Below are 21,027 nucleotides of genomic sequence, written 5' to 3'. Positions count from 1 at the left end.
GCAAGGTCATAACAAGGTAGATTGTGAGGTCAAGAGTCCATCTTATCGTACTAGGGTACTGTTCAATTGTCTTATAACAATGGGGTAGAAGCTATCCTTGAGGCTGGTGGTACGCGCTTTCAGGCTTTTGTATCTTCTGCCCGATGGGAGAGGGGAGAAGAGAGAATGCCCAGGGTGGGTGGGGTCTTTGATTATGCCAGCTGCTTTACCGAGGCAGCGAGGTGTAGACAGAGTCCATGGAAGTCCTGGTTTCTGTGATGTCCTGAGCTGTGTCCACAACTCTCTGCAGTTTCTTGCGGTCATGGGCAGACCAGTTGCCGTACTAAGCCGGGACGCATATGCACAGGTGCAATGAAAAACTTACTTGCAGCAGCATCAGATACAGAACATTCACAGGAAAAACATACATTTAATGTAAATGATACACAATTTTTACAAGAAAGAACGCAATTAGAACAAAAAAAGTCTATTGCAGTGCAGTGTGGTCATAGTGTTTGCAATACAACTATGAAATTTGTTATTTTCAGCCCTGACGGACAGTTCCTTTTTTATTTCAAAAATAAACTTTATTCATAAAAAGTACATACAAGTACAAAAACACAGTGCATGACCCTTTACATTCGTGGTGTGGTTCAGTCCATACATTCACATTGTTATCGGTTCTGTTTGCATGCACCGTGTACAGACCGCCATTACCACTCATGTAGTCCCCCGGGATGATGCACACTTCAGGTGTCTGAGGAGCTTCTACCCCAGAATTAGCCCCTCAATGTCCAGTGGACTCTGACCTTCATGCTAGCAAGGAATTTCATTGCATCCTGGTGTATAAGCTACTCTGAATCTGAATCTGAATCTGAATCTGAATCTGAATCTGAAAGCCCTAGACAGTTGTCCTTCCCCATTCTTTGCATTGGCTGCACCGAGCTTCAGTGTGTCCCTCAGCATGTCCTCCTGCAGCCTGGAACGTGCCAGTCAGCAGCATTCCCTTACGGACATCTTGTACTGGAAGACCAACAAGTTTCAGGCAGACCAAAGACCATTCATCATCTTCCAGCTGAAGTCAACATCTGTCTCAGAGGGTTCCTAGTTGCTGCACTCTCTACCATCCCATCTCCCACCCTCAATCCTTCCTGGACACCTCACTCAGTCACTCCCCTTAAAGGCATTGCGGTTGCCGAAGGGACAGACCTGGGCCCAGTATCCCCCAACTGCCTAGACTTGGCATAAAACATATCCCAGCATGCCTCTCACTGGCCTCAAGCCAACAGTTTCCTTAAGCAGCAGAAGTAGAGCATTAAACCTCTAGAAACAGCCTCGCCATTCAATAAGATCCAGTCTTGGCCTCAATACCAGTGTTCTGCCTTCTCCCCATATCCCCAACCCCTTTATAAATTTATGTCAATCTCCACCTTATCCAGAGACTCTGCCGCCGCACTCTTCTGGGGTGGAGCGTTCCAAAGATTCATAATCCTCTGTGAGAGGGTCATCGCAATCAAGAACCAAAAATGCTGGGAACACCCAGCAGGTCAGGAGGGAGGGAGAAACAGGGTTAAGGTTTCAGGCTGATGACCTGGTGTCTTGGAGTTTGGATGACCTTTTGACTTGGACCATTAACTCTTGTTTCTCTCTCCACAGACACTGCCTGACCTGTTGAGTGTTTCCAGCATTTTCTGTTTGTTTTTACTCTATAGCTAATCTTTTTTATTTATTTTGCCAAACAGGATAGTGTAAAAAGAGATTTAAATTCGTTATTTTGTTTCTTTTATGGCCTTTATTACACAGGCCCCCATTTTAGGTGTACTTTTTTAGAGCTGTTGGGGTAGGTTTTAACATTGCTTTATTAAAAGCAACTACAAAGGAATTAAATTGAAGCAATCTTCCTTCATCCAGGATACACTTTCCTTACCTAACAAAAAAGATACACTGGCATTGGAGACAGTCCAAAGGAGATTCACCAGGTTTATTCCTGGTAATACAGAGGCTAGGCAGGTTGAGTTTGTATCCCTTGGAGTTTAGAAGAATGAGGGGTGATGTTATTCAATCAAATAAGATCCTGAGGGGTCTTGACAGGGTAGAAGTTGAGCTGTTTTCACTAGAATCACAGAAAAAAGGACATAGTTACAAGATCAGTCCTTTAAAACCAAGGTATGTTGGTATTTATTTATTATTGTCACTTGTACAGAGGTACAGTGAAAAACTTGTCTTGCATACCATTTGTACAGATCAGTTCATTACACAGTACATTGAGGTAGTACAGAGTAAAAACAATGACAAAATACAGAGTAAAGTGTCACAGCTACAGGGAAGTGCATTGCAGGTAGACAATAAGGTGCAAGGTCACAACAAGGTAGATTGTGAGGTCAAGAGTCCATCTCATCGTATAAGGGAACCTTTCAATAGTCATCACAGTGGGATAGAAGCTGTCCTTGAGCCTGGTGTATGTGCCCTCAGGCTCCTGTATCTTCTGCCTGATGGGAGAGGGGAGAAGAGAGAATGACCCAGGTGGGTGGGGTCTTTGATTATGTTGGCTGCTTCACCAAGGCAGTGAGAGGTATAGACAGAGTCCATGGATGGGAGGCTGGTGTCCGTGATGTGCTGGACTGTGTCACAACTCTCTGCAGTTTCTTGCGGTCCCGGGCAGAGCAGTTGCCATACCAAGCCGTGATGCATCCAGATAGGATGCTTTCTATGGTGCATCGGTAAAGGTGAGTGTCAAAGGGGGCATGCCAAATTTCTTTAGCTTCCTGTGGAAGTAGAGGCTCTGGTGAGCTTTCTTGGCCGCAGCATCTACATGGTTGGACAGGACAGGCAATTGGTGATGTTCACTTCTAGGAACTTGAAGCTCTCAACCCTCTCAACCTCAGCATCATTGATGTAGACAGGTGCATGTACACTTGCCCCCTTTCCTGAAGTCAATGACCAGCTCTTTTGTTTTGTTGACATTGAGGGAAAGGTTGTTGTCATGGCACCATGTCACTAAGCTCACTATCTCCTTCCTGCATTCCAACTCATCGTTATTTGAGATACGGCCTACAACGGTGGTATCATCTGCAAACTTGTAGATGGAGTTAGAGCAGAATCTGGCCACGCAGTCATGAGTGGATAGGGAGTGTAGTAGAGGGCTGAGGACGCAGCCTTGAGGGGCACCAGAGTTGAGAATAATCGTGCCAGAGGTGTTGCTGCCTATCCTCACTGATTCCGGTCTGTTGGTCAGAAAGTCAAGGGTCCAGTTACAGAGGGAGGTGTTGAGTCCCAGGTCTCGGAGTTTGGTGATGAGCTTTCTTGGCATTATAGTATTGAAGACGGAGCTGTAGTCAATAAAAAATAGTCTAAGGTAGGTGTCTTTACTGTCCAGATGCTCCAGAGATGAGTGTGGGGCCAGGGAGATGGCGTCCACTGTAGACCTGTTTCGGCAGTAGGTGAATTGCAGTGGGTCGAGATTGTCTGGGAGGCTGGAGTTGATGTGTGCCCCTCAAAGCACTTCATGATGGTGGATGTCAGAACCACTGGTCGGTAGTCATTAAGGCACGTTACCTTGTTTTTCTTAGGTACCAGGATGATAGTGATCTTCTTAAAGCAGGTGGGAACCTCAGATTGAAACAGGGAGAGGTTAAATATGTCTGCAAATACCCCTGCCAACTGATCACTGCAATATCTGAGCACATGGCCAGGGGCACCATCCGGGCCAGATGCTTTCCTCTGGTTCACTCTCCGGAAGACTGATCTTACATCCTCGATGGTGACCACGGGTTTGGTTGCATTGGAGGCTGTCAGGGCAGGTGGTGACAAACCAATCCCCTTCTGTTCAAAACGCGCATAGAATGCGTTAAGCTCATCAGGAAGGGATGCGCTGTTGTTGACTATGCCACCCGACTTCATTTTGTAGCCCGTTATAGTGTATAAGCCCTGCCACAACTGACGGCTGGTCTGGGACTCGATTTTGAACTGGTATGGTCTCTTGGCAGAAGTTCTAGAAGTTTCTTCTCTGAGAAGGGGGTGAATCTCTGTAATTCTCTGCCCCCGAGGGTGGTGGAAGCCGGATCATTGGATGTATTTAAGGTGATGATAGATAAATATTTGAAAGATCGAGGAATTGAGGGTGATGGGGAATTGGTACAGGAGAGGAGTTGAGGCCAGCATAGATCAGCCATGGTTGTATTGAATGGTGGGGCAGGTTTGAGGGACCGAGTGGCCTACTAGGAGTGGCGTACTCCTGCTCCTATTTTCTGGTGCTCCAGCCCCTGTTGTGCCCACCAAATCCCGTAGGCCTCCAGCAAGCCAGCGGACACCACTTGCTCCATCTCCATTGACACCCGGGCATGATCCCTGGAACGCCAATCAGACACCTCGACCAGACCCAGTATCTGTCCCTAGACTGACCAAGCCCCTCTGCACACGGTCCCCAAAGGTCAGGAGTGTGGGATGGATACCCGGAGCAGTCCTACTCTGTATTCAAACAGCCTGGGAACCCGTGAACCTACTTAAAAGGTCTGTCACATGGGAACCAACTCTAGGTCTCCTTGTTAAAGGGGAGAGCTCCCACATAGAGAAAGCTCCACTGGAGAGCACCCCTCACTGCCGGAAGGAAGAAGAGATTGGTGTGTCTGGACAGCAGAAGAGGGTGAGGAAGTGGAGCAGCCCGTACAGGAAACTCCGCCTTGAGTGAGAGAGAGGGGGGGGAGAGAGAGAAAGTCTGGGGTCTGACACTGTATGTGACAACGAGAGAGAGAGAGAGAGAGAGGGGGGGGGGGAGGAGGTCTGGGTTCCAACTTCCTGTGGTTTCTGACGATCCTTGTGGGATGTTCCCGAGCAGATTGTCAAAGTCACTTGGCAGACTGTCTCATCACCAGAACTCACCAACAAACACCAAGACCTCGCTGACTGGCAGTGAGAGGGGCCCTCCTGGTCAGATCACTCCTGCACAGTCGGTGTCTCACTCCCAACACACGCTAGCTTCAGGATAGCTGCGAGGAGGATGAGGCGATCGTTCACCTTATTGTTGACTGTGCATTTACCAACAAGGGGATGCAAGGGTCCATGTCGGGTTTCATCCCCAGCAGCTGTGTAACAGAGGACTCCCTGATCTACGGGCTGTTCCCAGGAACACACGCAGAGACAAGTATCAACTGCTGCTGGAAGGTCAACAATTCTGGTCTGCCCAATATGCATTGGTCCTCTGATTAAGGAGATATATGCAAGCAGATGCTACCAACATTCCAAGGTGCGGGAGTCCGAGTTGAGGGACGCACTGAAGGTCAGTGCAGCCAATACAACAGGCTCTGTGGGGAAGGTCCACAGTCTGGGGTTCTGCAGCCACTGGACAAGGAGGGGCGGGTCCCTGTGTAACAGCCTCGCAAACACTTGCCGGGTGCATTGTTAAAAGAGGAAACGTGAGTGGCTTTGATGCATTGTAGGAGTATGTAATGGTTTGGTAGCACAATAAGCGTAGAGAAACACGTGTGCTGATTGTATTGTGACTCCTGTACGTATTTTTCATGAATAAAGTATATTTTTGAAATAACAGAAGGACTAATATTTACATCACCATCAGAACAGAGACTCCTTCGGTCTGAGTTGTGTGCTGAGGGTTTGGAGAATACAGGAGTTGTTTCTGTACACAAGATGTACACTTGGTTTGGGTCAACTGCAGAGAGCAGGTGTTGGGAAGTGTAAAAGCTTTTTATTCCTTTACTAAAAGTGGAGTGAATTGTAGTAACGGAAACAGTATCTGATCAACCAGGCAGGCGATACAAATTTCTTCTGTTCTGACATTAAACCATTAAACTTGCATCAAACAACCAATGGGGAGCCCGGAGGGGAAGTGGGGGTGGGGAGACGTCCGACTCAGCTGGGGCAGCAGAACTGGGGGAATGCCGACTGTGTTGGATCGAAGGGAACTCAGCAACTCCTATTGGTTGTGGCTGTTGGACTTTACATTAGATGTGGAACCTCTCAGCCAGAGGGGCTACAGTGAGAACGGGAAGAGAGTCAGGACAAGGGCACAGTCACTTCAGGAGAACAGTCATTTCAGGGGTACAGTTAAGGGGAACAGTCTAAGGGTACAGTCAGTTCAGGGATTAGAGTCAGTTTAGGGGAACAGTCAGTTCAGGGGTACAGTCAGTTCAGAGGAACAGTCAGTGTAGGGGGTACAGTCCATTCAGGGGAACAGTCAGTTCAGGGGTACAGTCGGTTCAGAGGAACAGTTGGTTCAGAGGAACAGTCAGTGTAGGGGGTACAGTCCATTCAGGGGAACAGTCAGTTCAGGGGTACAGTCGGTTCAGAGGAACAGTCGGTTCAGAGGAACAGTCAGTGTAGGGGGTACAGTCCATTCAGGGGAACAGTCAGTTCAAGAGGTACAGAGTTCAGGGGAACAGTTCAGGGGGACAGTCAGTTCAGGGACTACAGTCGGTTCAGGGGAACAATCAGGGCAGAGGGTACAGTCAGTTTAGGGGGTACAGTCAGTTCAGGGGTACAGTCGGTTCAGGGGAACAGTCAGGGCAGGGGGTACAGTCAGTTCAGGGGGCACAGTCGGTTCAAGGGAACAGTCAGTTCAGGGGGTACAGTCAGGGCAGAGGGTACAGTCAGAAAGAGGAGAATTAGTCACTCTCCAAACGCTGACAGCAGGTTGTCCGGTGGGACACAGGCTGCAGCCAGGAAGGGGTGAAATGGTCACTTAGGAAGTTGGATTGAGGGCTGACTGACCCTCAGGACAGTCACGAGTACGACACAGGTTGTCACGCGGAGCAACGAGGAGTAATCAGGAAGGGTATCCTGGTGCATTACGGTTACTGTACTCTCCCAACCTCAGGTAAGGGCTTTACACTAAAGCATAAGGTTTGTCGTCATTTACAGTGGAGAGGGTGCAGGAGACATTCCCCAGGACGCTGCCTGCGATGGAACGTTTCTGATAGGAGGAGAGACTGGGTTTGTTCCCCTTGGAACGGAGGAGGCTGAGGGATACCTGAGGGGGGGGGGGTACAAAATTATGAGGGTCATAGACAAGGTGGATAGTGAGCAATGTTTCCCTGTGGCAGAGGTGTCTAAGGACAGAGGGCAGAGACTTAAGGTGACGAGTAAAAGGTTTAGAGGAGATCTGAGGAGGAATCTTTCCCCCAAGAGGATGGTTGGAACCTGGAACGCCCTACTGGGGGGGGAGGTGGAGGCAGAGACTCCCTCAATATTTAAGAATCATCTGGACAAGCAGTCAAGGCACAGACAAAATGCTGGTAAATTAGATCAGTGTAGTTGGGTGACTGGTCAGCATGGTTTTGATGGGCCGAAGTGCCTGTTTCTCTATTGTATGACCTTATAAAATAGTCCCGTCGGGATCTCTGCACAGCCAGTGTAACCACAGGACTGGTCCATCGTAAACACCGGGAGAAGGGGAGTCTCATTCCAGTAACACACAAGCTTGGAGACCTCATCCCTCTTCGTATCCGCACCCTCCTCCTCCCCGGCTCCCCCTGGTCCCAGCTCAGTGACCAGACATCTGAGCTCCCACTGTCGGGCCCAGGGCCAGGTCCAAGCCTGAACTGTCCCAGACATTCCTCGGGATGGTTCTCAGGGAATATTATCTTCCTTTTATCCCCTCATTCTTCCTGGGCGATCCCACCACTCCTTGCCAAGCGCTGTCTCCACTGCTGACACCACCGGCACGGGACAGAGGAAGGGATGGGGGCAGAATTAACATCCCAGGGGTAGAGGCAGCTCTCAGGGAGAGTCAGGACTGGCAGCTCAATGTTCCTGGGTTTCGATGTTTCAGATGTGATAGAGAGGGAAGAGGTGGAGAAGTTGCATTACTAATCTGGGAGAGTATCACAGCTGCACTCAGAGAGGACGTAGTGGAGGGTTCATCCACTGAAGCATTACGGGTAGAGGTCAACAATACGACATGTGCAGTAACTCTGATGGGGTTATACTATGGATCTCCTGCAGTGGGGCATACGAGGCTGTTAGACACAGGATTACGCTGGGAGTGGAGGGATGTGGATCATGTGCAGGCAGAAGAGGTTTAATTTAATTCGGAATCATGCTCAGCACAGGCATGGTGGGCCAAAGGACCTGTTCCTGTGATGTACTGCTCTACGTTCTATGTTTTGAACACGCCACACTTCCTTGCGGGCATGATCCCACACTTCACCCGTGGTCCCGAAGACAGAGTGGACCACCACCCCACCCCTTGGACCTGGTCACTCAGTTGTCCCCACCGTGTCCTCCTCCTGTAAAACTGGCTGAGGAGAAGACCTGGCAGAGACTGCTCCCTAGAAGGGTGGACGGGACAAGGTGATCCCTGACCTCACTTCCTCCATATTGGTGCAGATGGGGGAGAAGGAGCTCGCTGGGAATGAAGGCTGGGACATTTGTTGAAGTAACCCACTGTGCTGCAGCCTCCAGGAGTCCACCAGCAGGTCCCACCCACACTAAGACCCTTGATCAGGGCCAGGGACCCTGCCTCTTTGGCTGTGGAAATGACAGAGGGGTGAATTGCGTGCAGTTCTGGTCACCTAACTATAGGAAGGATATCAGTAAGATTGAAAGAGTGCAGAGGAGATTTACTAGAATGTTGCCAGGTCTTCAGGAGTTGAGTTACAGGGAAAGATTGAACAGGTTAGGACTTTATTCCTTGGAGCGTAGAAGAATGAGGGGGGATTTGATAGAGGTTTACAAAATTATGAGGGGTATAGACAGAATAAATGCGAGTGGGCTCTTTCCACCTAGATTAGGAGAGATAAGTACGAGAGGACATGGCTTTAGGGTGAAAGGGGAAAGGTTTAGGAGGAACATTAGGGGGAACTTCTTCACTCAGAGAGTGGTGGGAGTGTGGAACAAGCTGCCATCTGATGTGGTAAATGCGGGCTCACTCTTCAGTTTTAAGAATAACTTGGATAGATACATGGACGGGAGAGGTCTGGAGGGTTATGGACTGGGTGCAGGTCAATGGGACTAGCAGAATAAAGTTTCGACACAGACTAGAAGGGCCGAATGGCCTGTTTTCTGTGCTGTAGTGTTCTATGGTTCTACAGAGAACAATTGCAGCCATTGACATTCCACAGGCCTCAATCACCACAGTAGGGTGGACCCCATTCCTCAGTGTTAATGGTTTCAATGGTAAGAGACCTCTGCCACTGACGGTGATGAACAGCCATAGGGTCCAGAGCCACACCAACCCTTGGCTGCAATACCCAGCATAATAAATAAATAAGGGTAGTGAGAGGAGGGATTAATGGGGTGGAACAGGGAGGTGAATGCCGAGGATGATTGCTCCGGCTCTTGGAACTGTTTACAGCACTTCACTGGTGGTTTCCAAAGTTCAATGTTTCAGGGTAAACCATCATCACCCAAGCAACAGTTTCCAAACTGATCCTGTAAGAGAGAGAGGGAATTCACCAGGAAAACACAGTGCAAACTCCCGGGAGAATGTGACAGCCCCAACCCTGTGACCTTACAGACTCCCCCAACAACACCACCAACCCTTTTATGGGATTAAATTACTTTCCATTTTCCCATCATCATCAAGATGGAAAATTTTCTCTCTCCCCATCCAGCTTCTCTTTCCTACTATTCAGAACGCCTTGGACCTGAAACATTAACCCTGTTTCTCTCTCCACGGACGCTGCCTGACCTGCTGAGTATTCCCAGCATTTTCTGTTTTATTTCAGGTTTCCAACACCTGCAGATTTTTTGTGTTAGTTTCCATGGCGATCAGAGTCAGCCACCTCCAATCAGCCAGGCGCCATTGAACTTGCCCTGGGAGTGTGTGATGTGAGACTTTGTTTCTGAAATGGGGTCATTCTCCCACCATGAGAACAATTACTATATTTACGCTGCAAGACCTCAGTTTATGAGCTGGTGCCTGTTTTCAATGGGTTGTGTTATATTTCCAGTCTGAAAGTAAGTGAGAGGAAACTCACACAATGATGTCAGCAGACAGGCCACGGGCTGGTGGAGATTATTTCTGAAACGTACTTCTACCCACTGCCACCTCGGCCGCAGGCTCTGGGGCAGCGTCCGCTGACATCGCTTTCCAATATTAATGATTTTCAGAGGAGGGACGATGAGGGGTATTCCTGAGAGAGATCCTTACGGCTCCCTGGGTTCTGCTTTCCCTCCTCTCTGTCAGGACGCCTTTACACCCAACCTTTGACTAATCAGCCAGACACTGCACCCTTCCCCTTGGGCATGTTTCATGCATTGACTTGGAATGTTATTTTTTTCCCAGGAATTTTGTGACATTTGAAACAACAGCTTAACTAGGAATTAAATTTGCAGCTGGTGTTTACAGATTGTGAGCTCCTTGGGCTGGTGCAGCAGTGAGTACGAGGGGCCACTGTCTCCGATGAGGTAGAGAATGTCTACCCTCAGGAGGTTGAGGATCCTTCCAATTCTCCCAGAGGGCTGCGCTTTTGGGGCTGAGATGTCTGGAGCTTTGGACACCCAGGGAACCACTCAATATGGGAGGTGGAAATCTGAGGCCAGTTGTAATCTTATTGAATTGGGGAGCAAGCTGTTCTGGCTGTGTGGCCTCTTGCTTCTGTCTCTTATGTTCTTTCTAGTATTGTTGCAGCAAGTACATGAGGATAATAAGTACCTGAGAACTAGATGGGTATATACAAAGGACAAACACACAGGTGGAGTCATAGACACATAGTGTTGTACAGCATAGAAACGGGGTCTTCAGCCCAACCCATATATGCCGACCATTATTCCTATCTGTACTAATCCCACTTTCCTGTATTAATTACCTATTCCACTGCTTGTTCAAGCACCTGTCCAGATGCCTCTCGTTCCTGTTCCTGCCTCCACCACCTTCTCTGGCAGCTCATTCCAGACACCATCTCCGCTTTGTGTGAAAAATTTACTCCTCAGGTCCCCTTTAAACCTCCTCCCTCTCACCTTAAGCCTCTGCCCTCTGGTTTTACACACTCCTACCATGGGAAGTAGACCTGTTTATAAGGAAAGACATGGTTAAACTGGAAAGAACGCAGAGCAGATTTACGAGGATGTCGCCAGGACCCGAGGGCCTGAGTTATAAGGAGAAGTTGGCCAGGCTGGGTCTTTATTCCTTGGAACGTAGGAGAATGAGGGGCGACATTATAGAAGTGTTTAAAATTATGAGAGGCATAGATAAGGTGGATGGTAACAGTCTTTTCCCCAGGGTAGGAGAGTCCAAAACTAGGAGGCATGGGTTTAGAGTGAGAGGGGAAAGATTTAAAAGGGACCAGAAGGGTAATTTTTTCACACAGAGGGTGGTGAGTGTATGGAATGAGCTGCCAGAGGAAGTGGTTGAGGCAGGTACAATGGTATCATTTAATAATCACTTGGATAGGTAAGATAAGATAAGATATAAGATTTCTTTATTAGTCACATGTACATCGAAACACACAGTGACATGCATCTTTTTGCGTAGAGTGTTCTGGGGGCAGCCCGCAAGTGTCGCCACACTTCCGGCACCAACATAGCATGCCCACAACTTCCTAACCCGTGCATCTTTGGAACGTGGGAGGAAACCAGAGCACGCGGAGGAAACCCACGCAGACACTGGGAGAACGTACAAACTCCTTACAGACAGCGGCGGGAATTGAACCCGGGTCACTGGCGCTGTAATAGCATTACGCTAACTTCTACGCTACCGTGCCTGCCTTACATGGAGGGGTGAGGCTTGGAGGGATATGGGCCAAATACAGGAAGTTGGGACTAGCTGGGTGGGAACCGTGGTCAGCACGGACTGGTTGGGCCGAAGGGCCTGTATCTGTGCTGTATTGCTCTGTGACTCTATGACACTGGCTATCTACCTATCTATGCCTCTCATGATTTTATAAATCTCCATCGTGTCAGCTCTGAGTTGTCCAGCTCCTTGCAAACACTGGCTTTTCGTTTCAGTTACGTGCACTTCCAATCAAACAATGTAAATTTACACTGTTTAAATTATCTCATCACAGAAAGCATGCCCTATGTGTCAAAGTAGTAGTTATGTAACATTATCAATTTGAATTCTAATTATTTGGGATGGCCGTGGGTTGTTTGTGTGATTGGAAGCTTGTGACCAGGACGTACCACAGGGATCGGTGATGGGACCTTTATATGCATTAACAATTTGGATACGATTGTAGGACGTGTGATCAGTAAGTCTGCAGATGACACAAAAGTTGGAGGTGCTGTTGATAGTGAGGAGGGTGGTCTTGGGTTACAGAATGAGACTGAGCAGCTGGCGAGATGGGGGAACGCTGGCAGATGGCACTTAATCCTGGTAAGTGCGAGGTGATACACTTTGAGAGGATAAAAAAGGTAGGAGATTCACAGTGAATGCTGGCACCTTAGAGAGGTACAGGGGAGCCTTGGTGTACATCCAAAGATCCCTGAAAGCAGCAACACAGGGAGATAAAGTGGTGAAGGAGGCAGAAAGGATACTTGGCTTCGTTAGCCAGGGCACAGAATGTGAGGACAAGGAGGGTTTGGAACAATGTTATAAAACATTGTCTAAGCCACCGCTGAAGTTCTGTGTACAGTCCTAGAACATAGAACATTACAGCACAGTACAGGCCTTTCGGCCCACAATGTTGTGCTGACATTTTATCCTGCAATAATATCTATCTAACCCTTCCCTCCCACATCGCCCTCCATTTCTCTATCATACATGTCTATCTAAGAGTCTCTTAAATGTGCCTAATGTATCTGCCCCCTCAACCTCTGCCAGCAGTGCATTCCACACACCCACCACTCTCTGTGTAAAAGACTTACCCCTTATACCTTCCTCCAATCACCTTAAAATTATGCCCCCTCATGTTAGCCATTGTCGCCCTGGGAAAAAGTCTGACTGTCCACTCAGTCTATGCCTCTTATCATCTTGTACACCTCTATCAAGTCACCTCTCATCCTCCTTCTCTCCAAAGAGAAAAGCCGTAGCTCGCTCAACCTATCCTCATAAGACATGCTCTCCAATCCAGGGAATATCCTGGCAAATCTCCTCTGCACCTTCTCTAAAGCTTCCGCATCCTTCCTATGAACTGAACGCAATACTCCAAGTGTGGTCTAACCAGAGTTCTACAGAGCTGCAACATCACCTCACGGCTCTTGAACTCAATACCCCGACTAATGAAGGCCAACACTCCATACATCTTCTTAACAACCTTATCAACCTGAGCGACAATGTTGAGGGATCTATGGACCCGGATCCCAAGATCCCTCTGTTTGTCCACACTGTTAAGGGTCCTGCCATTAACCTTGTATTCTGGTCACCACACGAGAAGAAGGATGTGACTGCATTGGAGAGGGTGCAGAGGAGATTCCCCAGGATGTTACCTGGGGTGGAGTGTCTCAGTTAGGCCGGAGATGCTCGGTTTGTTTTACTTGGAATGGAGGAGGCTGAGGTGGGAACTGTACAAAATTATGAGGGGCATAGATAGACAGCAGGAAATGTTTCCCCATTGCAGAGGTGTGTGTAAAACCAGAGGGCATAGGTTTAAGATAAGGGGGAAGAGGTTTAGATGGGATCTGAGGAAGAACTTTTTTACCCAGAGGGTGGTTGGAAGCTGGAGCGCACTCCCTGAGTGAGTGGTGGAGCCAGAGACTTTGACAACGTTGGAGAAGTATCTAGATGAGCACTTGAACCACCAGGGCAGAGAAGGCTACAGACCAAGTGCTGGTAAATGGGATTAGTGTAGATGGGTACTTGTGGGTCAGCATCGACATGGTGGGCTGAAGGGCCTGTTTCCGTGATGCAACCTGTCCTTTCACCCCTCTGCTTCCCACCATCCAGGGACCCTGGCAGTCTTTCCAGGTGAGGCAACAATTCACTCGCACTTCATCCAACCTACTGCACTGCGTTTGGTCCTCACAATGTGGTCTCCCCTTCACTGGAGAATCCAAACACAGATTGGGTGAGCACTTTGCGGATCACTTGCGTTCAGTCCACAGGGGTGACCCTGAGCTTCCCATTGCTGCCACTTTAATTCCCCATCCCACTCCCACTCCGACCTGTCGGTCTGTGACCTCCTGTACCGTTACACTGAGGCCCAACGCAAGCCTGAGGAACAGCACCTCACCTTCTGTCTGGGCACGTTGCAGCTTTCTGGACTCTACATTGACTCCTACAACTTAAGGTAACTTGATTTCTCGGTCTGTATCATCATCCACCCGTGACATTGGCTCAGCTTGTTCGTTTTCCATTTTCTATCTCCGGGAGTGGAGGACGTGCCCAGCCTGACCTGCTGGGCATGTCTTCCTGCTCTGCATTTTGCAACTCCTACATCCTTTTGTCTCCGTTCTCCCTCTCTAACTGCTCCCATTCACTCAGTGACCAGACAACCCTGTTTACAGCTTATCCCCAGGGTCACCCCAGTCTTACCCCACCAGAGACCCCCTCCTCCCCCACCCTCCCTGCAGCTTAACGAACATCTTTTGTCTCCACTCCGGTTCTGATGAAAGGTCTTCGGCCTAAGACGTTGCTTCTGTTTCTCTTCCCCCAGATGCAGCCCAACCTGCGGAGTTTTTCCGGCATGTTCTGTTTGTATTTTAGAGCTTGGGGTAAGTTTATTGGAATGTTGGGAGAATAAAATGGGATTAGTGCAGGACTAGTGTAAATGGGTGGCTTTGTGGTCAGCACAGATCCGATGGGTTGAAGGGCCTGTTTCCGTGCTGTGTGACCCTACGACAATAAAATATTGCCAGGCGCTTCGTACAAGGTGAGCCAATGCCTGGCGATACCCGGCAACCAGGTACTTGAGGAGACAAGGACAGATGTGGAAGGGGTTCCAGACCTCCACATCAGGCAGTGGTGGAGACATCCAAACACCCGAGAGGGTGAACTGGAGGAGGGAGGAGGCCGTGGGGGCTGGGCATAACAACGGGAAATGGGCAGCAGATCCGGAAGCCCCTGTGGGGAGAGGAGCAGAGTGTCTCTCCCTCTGTTCTCTATCCTCCGTCACTGCCTGATCCTGCAACCTTTTGGTTTATTTCAGCCTTCCAGCATCTGCAGTATTTTATTTTCAGATTAGTTATAGGGAGAGGAGGGGACCATACTACAGCCTGGATTGGGAAAGGACTGTTGGTCCTTGGTCTTGGACCAGGAGTCAGCCACTGGCTCTTTATCACCAGCCGGGCTCCTGTCTACAGGAGCAGGTTTAATGGTCGGATGTAGATGATGGGTTGGGGGTCTCAGTGTTGACCGGAGTGGGTGTGAGTTGTGGGCAAGGGTTGGCTCAGTTATGGGTCAGGTCAGGAACCAAATAGATTTGGTAAATTGGTAAAATGGTTTATTATTGTCACATGTACCGAGGTACAGTGAAAAACTTTGTTTTACATGCCATCCATACAGATCATTTTATCACATCAGTACATCGAGGTAGTACAGGAGAGAAAAGCTCTTGGGTTTAGATGGACTGTGAGTTTAGACTGTCCATGGGTTTAGACCATCCGTGGGTTTAGACTGTGGGTTAAGACTGTCCGTGGGTTTAGACCGTCCGTGGGTTTAGACTGTCCGTGGGTTTAGACTGTCTGTGGGTTTAGACTTTCTGTGGGTTTAGACTGTCCGTGGGTTTAGACTGTCCGTGAATTTAGACTGTCCGTGGGTTTAGACTATCCGTGGGCTTAGACTGTCTGTGGGTTTAGACGGACCGTGGGTTTAGACTGTCCATGGGTTTAGACTGTCTGTGGGTTTAGACTGTCCATGGGTTTAGACTGTTTGTGGGTTTAGACTGTCCGTGGGTTTAGACTGTCCATGGGTTTAGACTGTCTGTGGGTTTAGACTTTCTGTGGGTTTAGACTGTCCGTGGGTTTAGACTGTCCGTGAATTTAGACTGTCTGTGGGTTTAGACTATCCATGGGCTTAGACTGTCTGTGGGTTTAAACTGTCCATGCGTTTAGACTGTCTGTGGGTTTAGACTGTCTGTGGGTTTAGACTTTCTGTGGGTTTAGACTGTCCGTGGGTTTAGACTGTCCGTGAATTTAGACTGTCCGTGAATTTAGACTGTCCGTGGGTTTAGACTATCCGTGGGCTTAGACTGTCTGTGGGTTTAGACTGTCCATGCGTTTAGACTGTCCGTGGGTTTAGACTGTCTGTGGATTTAGGCTGTCCATGGGTTTAGACTGTTTGTGGGTTTAGACTGTCCGTGGGTTTAGACTGTCTGTGGGTTTAAATTGACTCTGGTCTGGTTCAGTTTTCATTTTATATCTGAGGCAATCACCAGGCCATTTGGCCCCTCGGACCTGCTCCAATATTCCGAGAGATCTGAAATAAAACTAAAAGGTGCTGGAAATACTCAGCAGGTCAGGCAGCAACAGAGGAGAGAGAACAGAGAGATCTCAGTTCCACTGTACTCTCTGCTCCCCTTAACACTTGGCTCCCTGCAGACCAAAAAGCTGCAAAACTCTGCTCAGATACATTCAATGACTCCACTTCCGTATCTCCCCAGGGGAGAGAATTCCAAAGGCTCAACACCCTCTGGGGGAAGCCTCCTGGTCTCTGCCTTACCTGGGCCACACCATGTCCCTCGTTTCTAGAACCTGGATTCTAATATTGGAAAATGGTATCCAGGAGGAAAGATCAGATAATCTGGGATTTTCTTTGGAACAGAGGAGGCGGATAGGAGATTTATTTGGTTTATAAAATTATGTGGACATTGAGAGGGTAAATGGGAAGAACTTGTTTCCCTTAGCAGAGGAGTCAAAAGCCACAGGTTTAAAGCAACTGATCGAGGGATTAGAGAGGTATTGGTTTATTATTGTCACGTGGACTGAAATACAGTGAAAATCTTTTGTTTGTGTACTGGACAGATCATTCCATGCATAAGTGCGTCAAGGTAGTAAAAAGGATAACAGAATGCAGAATATAGTGTTACAGTTTCAGACAAAGTGCAGTGCAGACAGACAAATAAAGTGCAAGGGCCACAACAAGGTAGAATAGGAGATCAAGAGTTCATCTTTTAGTGTATGAGAGATCTGGTCGAGAGTCTTATAACAGTCCTTGAGTCTGGTGGTACATGTTCTTAAGCTTTTGTATCTTCCGCCCGACAGGACAGGGGAGAAGAGAGAATGTCAGAAAAAAAGAGCCAATGTCAGGGGTAGGAGTGGTCTTTGATTATATTGGCTGCTCTCCAGAGGCAGTGGGAAGTGTAGACAGAGTCCATGGAGAGAAGGAAAAATGCTTTCACCCAGAGGGTGGTGGGGTCTGGAACTCACTACCAGGAAGGGCGGGAGAGGCAGAGACTCTCATCACAAACCGTAGCTGGGTGCGCGCTTGAAGAGTTGAGACCTGCAGGGCTGGGAGATGGGATCAGGCATTTGTTCTCCAGCCCTCCACAGAACCCAAACTGTTTCAGCAACACCACCTCTCATTCTTCTGCACTCAGGAGAGGATCAACCTAAACTGCTCAAGCTTTCCTCCTGAGCCCACCCCTTCGTTCCAGGAATCAGGCCGGGGAATCTTTTCCGAACAGCCTCCAGTCTAAGTGCAGGGGGTGGGTGAGACTGGACAGGGATTTGAAAAGGAGGAGAGTTTTAAAACTGATGGGATGGGAGCCAACGTCAGTCTGGTTGAATTGCCATCTTCATGCAGGAACATAGAACAGTACAGCACGGGAACAGGCCCTTCAGCCCACCGTGTCTGTGTCGTACATGATGCTGAATTAAACTAAATTTCTTCTGCCTGTACATGATGCATATCTCTCCATTCCCTGCATTTTCATGTGTCTAACAGCCTTGTATGCGCGTCTAACGCATCTCCTTCCACCACCACCCCTGGCAGCCCCTTCCTGGCACCCGCCGCTCTCTGAGTAAAAAGCAGTCCAGGCATTTACCAGCTTTCTGGCTTGGGACACCAGGCATTTCCCATCTCTCTGGCTTGGGACACCAGGCATTTAGCAGCTCTCTGGCTTGGGACACCACCCCCATGGCTACCAAAGCAGCTCTGGGGCATGTAGTTTGCCCCGTGGTCCAGTGGGCACTACTTTTGCCCTGTGATATGGACACCGACTGCCAAATGAGTCACAGTCTATCATGTATTCACCCGTCCTCTCCATAAATAGTTCCTGTGCCGTGCAGCCCAATTTGATGAGCACTCTTTGATGTGTCTCTCTGATCGGCTCTGCCCAGAGTTCCCTTGGCAGGAAATCGCCGCTTCCACTTTATGACTGATACGCAGTCTGTACTATAATCAACTCACTTCCTGCCTGCCGAGTCCTTCCTGTTGTAGGAGGTTCGTTTCCTGTGCTATGATCAATATTATGGCGATGGGTATTATTGGAATGTACAATTGGAAGCAGACTGGTGCAGACAAATAATTAGAATTTCCTCAGGCAGTGCATCTCCATGACAACCACTCTCTTCCCAGAGTTCATTTCTAACATCTGAGGTGACTCCTTCCCTTTAACCCTATGCCACCTGAAGTTTCAGTCATCAAATTACCCCAGTCTGTGACACATACACAGCTTCTGTGCTCTCAGGTGCCTGGATTCTTCATGCTAGACACACTCTGCCCTTCCTTGATCACTCCAAATATCTCTTCATGTGGCTCATTGTCAAATTTCCATACTTGTTTTTGAAATAGGTGGCCATTCAGCCCATTGAATCTATGCCAGCTCACGGAGCAATCCCATCCCCCACTAAATTTCCTGTCCTGCCCACATTCCCGGCAGCTCCCTCCAGATTTTCCCCCTCACCCACACACCAGGAGCAATGTGACCTGTGTTAGTCCGAGCTGATGTGTTGTGTATGTGGGTTCCAGAACATAGAACATAGAACATAGAACATTACAATACAGTACAGGCCCTTCGGCCCACGATGTTGTGCCAACATTTTATCCTGCTCTAAGATCTTCCTAACCCTTCCCTCCCACATAGCTCCCTATTTCTCTATCATTCATGTATCTAAGAGTCTCTTAAATGTCCCTAATGTATCTGCCCCCACAACCTCTGCCGGCAGTGCGTTCCACACACCCACCACTCTCTGTGTAGAAAACTTACCCCTGACATCCCCCTTATACCTTCCTCCAATCACCTTAAAATTGTGCCTCCTCACGTTAGCCATTTTCGCCCTGGGAAAAAGTCTCTGACTGTCCACTCAATCTATGCCTCTTATCATCTTGTACACCTCTATCAAGTCACATCTCATCTTCCTTCAATCCAAAGAGAAAAGCCCCAGCTCACTCAACCTATCCTCATAAGACATGCTCTCCAATCCAGGCAGCATCCTGGTAAATCTCCTCTGCACCCTCACTGTGCCCTGCTACTGTGACATGCACATCGTATCTCCTGAACTCACCATCTTCAGACACAATCATTTCCCAGCTGATTCTGGTGTGGTCTTGTACACAGACAACACAACACTTAATATCCACTGCAGGGCCCAGAGATCGATGGACTGTTTCAGGCAGACCTTCCTTGTTGCTCCTGAGCCAAGTAGAAGTGTTGTCCTCACACCAGCACCTCGGTGTCAACACAACTGGTGGGTGTTCCTTCAACAGAGTTGACCTCATTCAGCACCAGGTATGTCATGCTAGAAACAAGCTGCTGGAGAAACTCAGCAGGTCAGGCAGCATCTTTGGAGGCAAAGGGATAGCTGATGTTTTGGGTCAAGTCCCTTCATCAAGACATCTGTGTATGAACCATAGAAGAACCATAGAACCATACAGCACAAAACAGGCCCTTCGGCCCACCATGTTGTGCCGTCCATCAAACCACCCTCACACTACTTAACCCTTTCCTCCCGCATATCCCTCTATCTCACATTCCTCCATGTGCCTATCCAACAAACTCTTGAACCTGTCCGATGTATCTGCCTCTACCACCACCCCAGGGAGTGCATTCCATGCACCAACCACTCTCTGGGTGAAAAACCTCCCTCTGACATCTCCCCTGAACCTCCCACCCATAACCTTAAAGCCATGTCCTCTCGTCTTGAGCATCGGTGCCCTGGGAAGGAGGGGCTGGCTGTCCACTCTATCTATTCCTCTCAATATTTTATATACCTCTATCATGTCTCATCCTCCTCCTTTCCAGTGAATAAAGCCCTAGCACCTTAAGCCTTTCCTCATATTCCATACGCTCTAATCCAGGCAGCATCCTGGTAAATCTCCTCTGCACCCTCTCCAACGCCTCCACATCCTTCCTATAATGAGGCGACTAGAACTGAACACAGTACTCTAAGTGTGGCCTAACTAGAGTTTTGTAAAGCTGCATCATCACCTCGCGGCTCTTAAACTCAATCCCACAATTTATCAAAGCCAACATCCCATAGGCTTTCTTAACTGCTCTATCCACCTGTGAGGCAACTTTCAGTGAACTGTGAATATGAACCCCCAGGTCCCTCTGCTCCTCTACACTGCCAAGTACCTTGCCATTCACCTTGTACTCTGCCCTGAAGTTTGTCCTTCCAAAGTGTACCACCTCACACTTCTCCAGATTGAACTCCATCTGCCACTTGTCAGCCCAGCTCTGCATCCTATCAATATCCCTCTGTAAGCTCCGACAGCCCCCCACACTATCCACAACACTGCCGATCTTAGTGTCGTCCGCAAACTTACTAACCCAGCCCTCCATCCCCTCATCTAAGTCATCTATAAATATCACAAAAAGTAGAGGTCCCAGAACCGATCCCTGCGGGACACCACTAGTCACTGCCCTCCAATTCGAGGGCACTCCCTCCACCACAACCCTCTGCTTTCTACAGGCATGTTTGTGTATGTGCTTGTGTGGTAGAGACTGTATGTATATGTGTATGTGCATGTGCATCTGTAAGATTGTGTGTTTATGTGTGTCTGTGTTTGAATCTGTGTCAGTGTGTGTGTTTGTCAGTGTATATGTGTTTGTGTGTGTCTGTATGTGTGTCCGTGTATATGGGTGTTTATCCATGTATGTGTGTGTTTATGTCTGTGCATCTGTGTGTATGTTTCTGTGTGTATGTTTATGTGCCTGTATGTGTGTGTGACTCTGTGTGTGTGTGACTCTATGTGTGTGTGTGGCTGTGTGTGTGAGATTGTGTGTGTGTGTGTGTGTGTGTGTGTGTGTGTGTGTGTGAGAGAGAGAGAGAGACAGA

The sequence above is a fragment of the Pristis pectinata genome, chromosome 35 (genome assembly GCF_009764475.1).
Source record: "Pristis pectinata isolate sPriPec2 chromosome 35, sPriPec2.1.pri, whole genome shotgun sequence".
NCBI lineage: Eukaryota > Metazoa > Chordata > Chondrichthyes > Rhinopristiformes > Pristidae > Pristis > Pristis pectinata.
Note: the sequence above shows the minus strand (reverse complement) of the source record.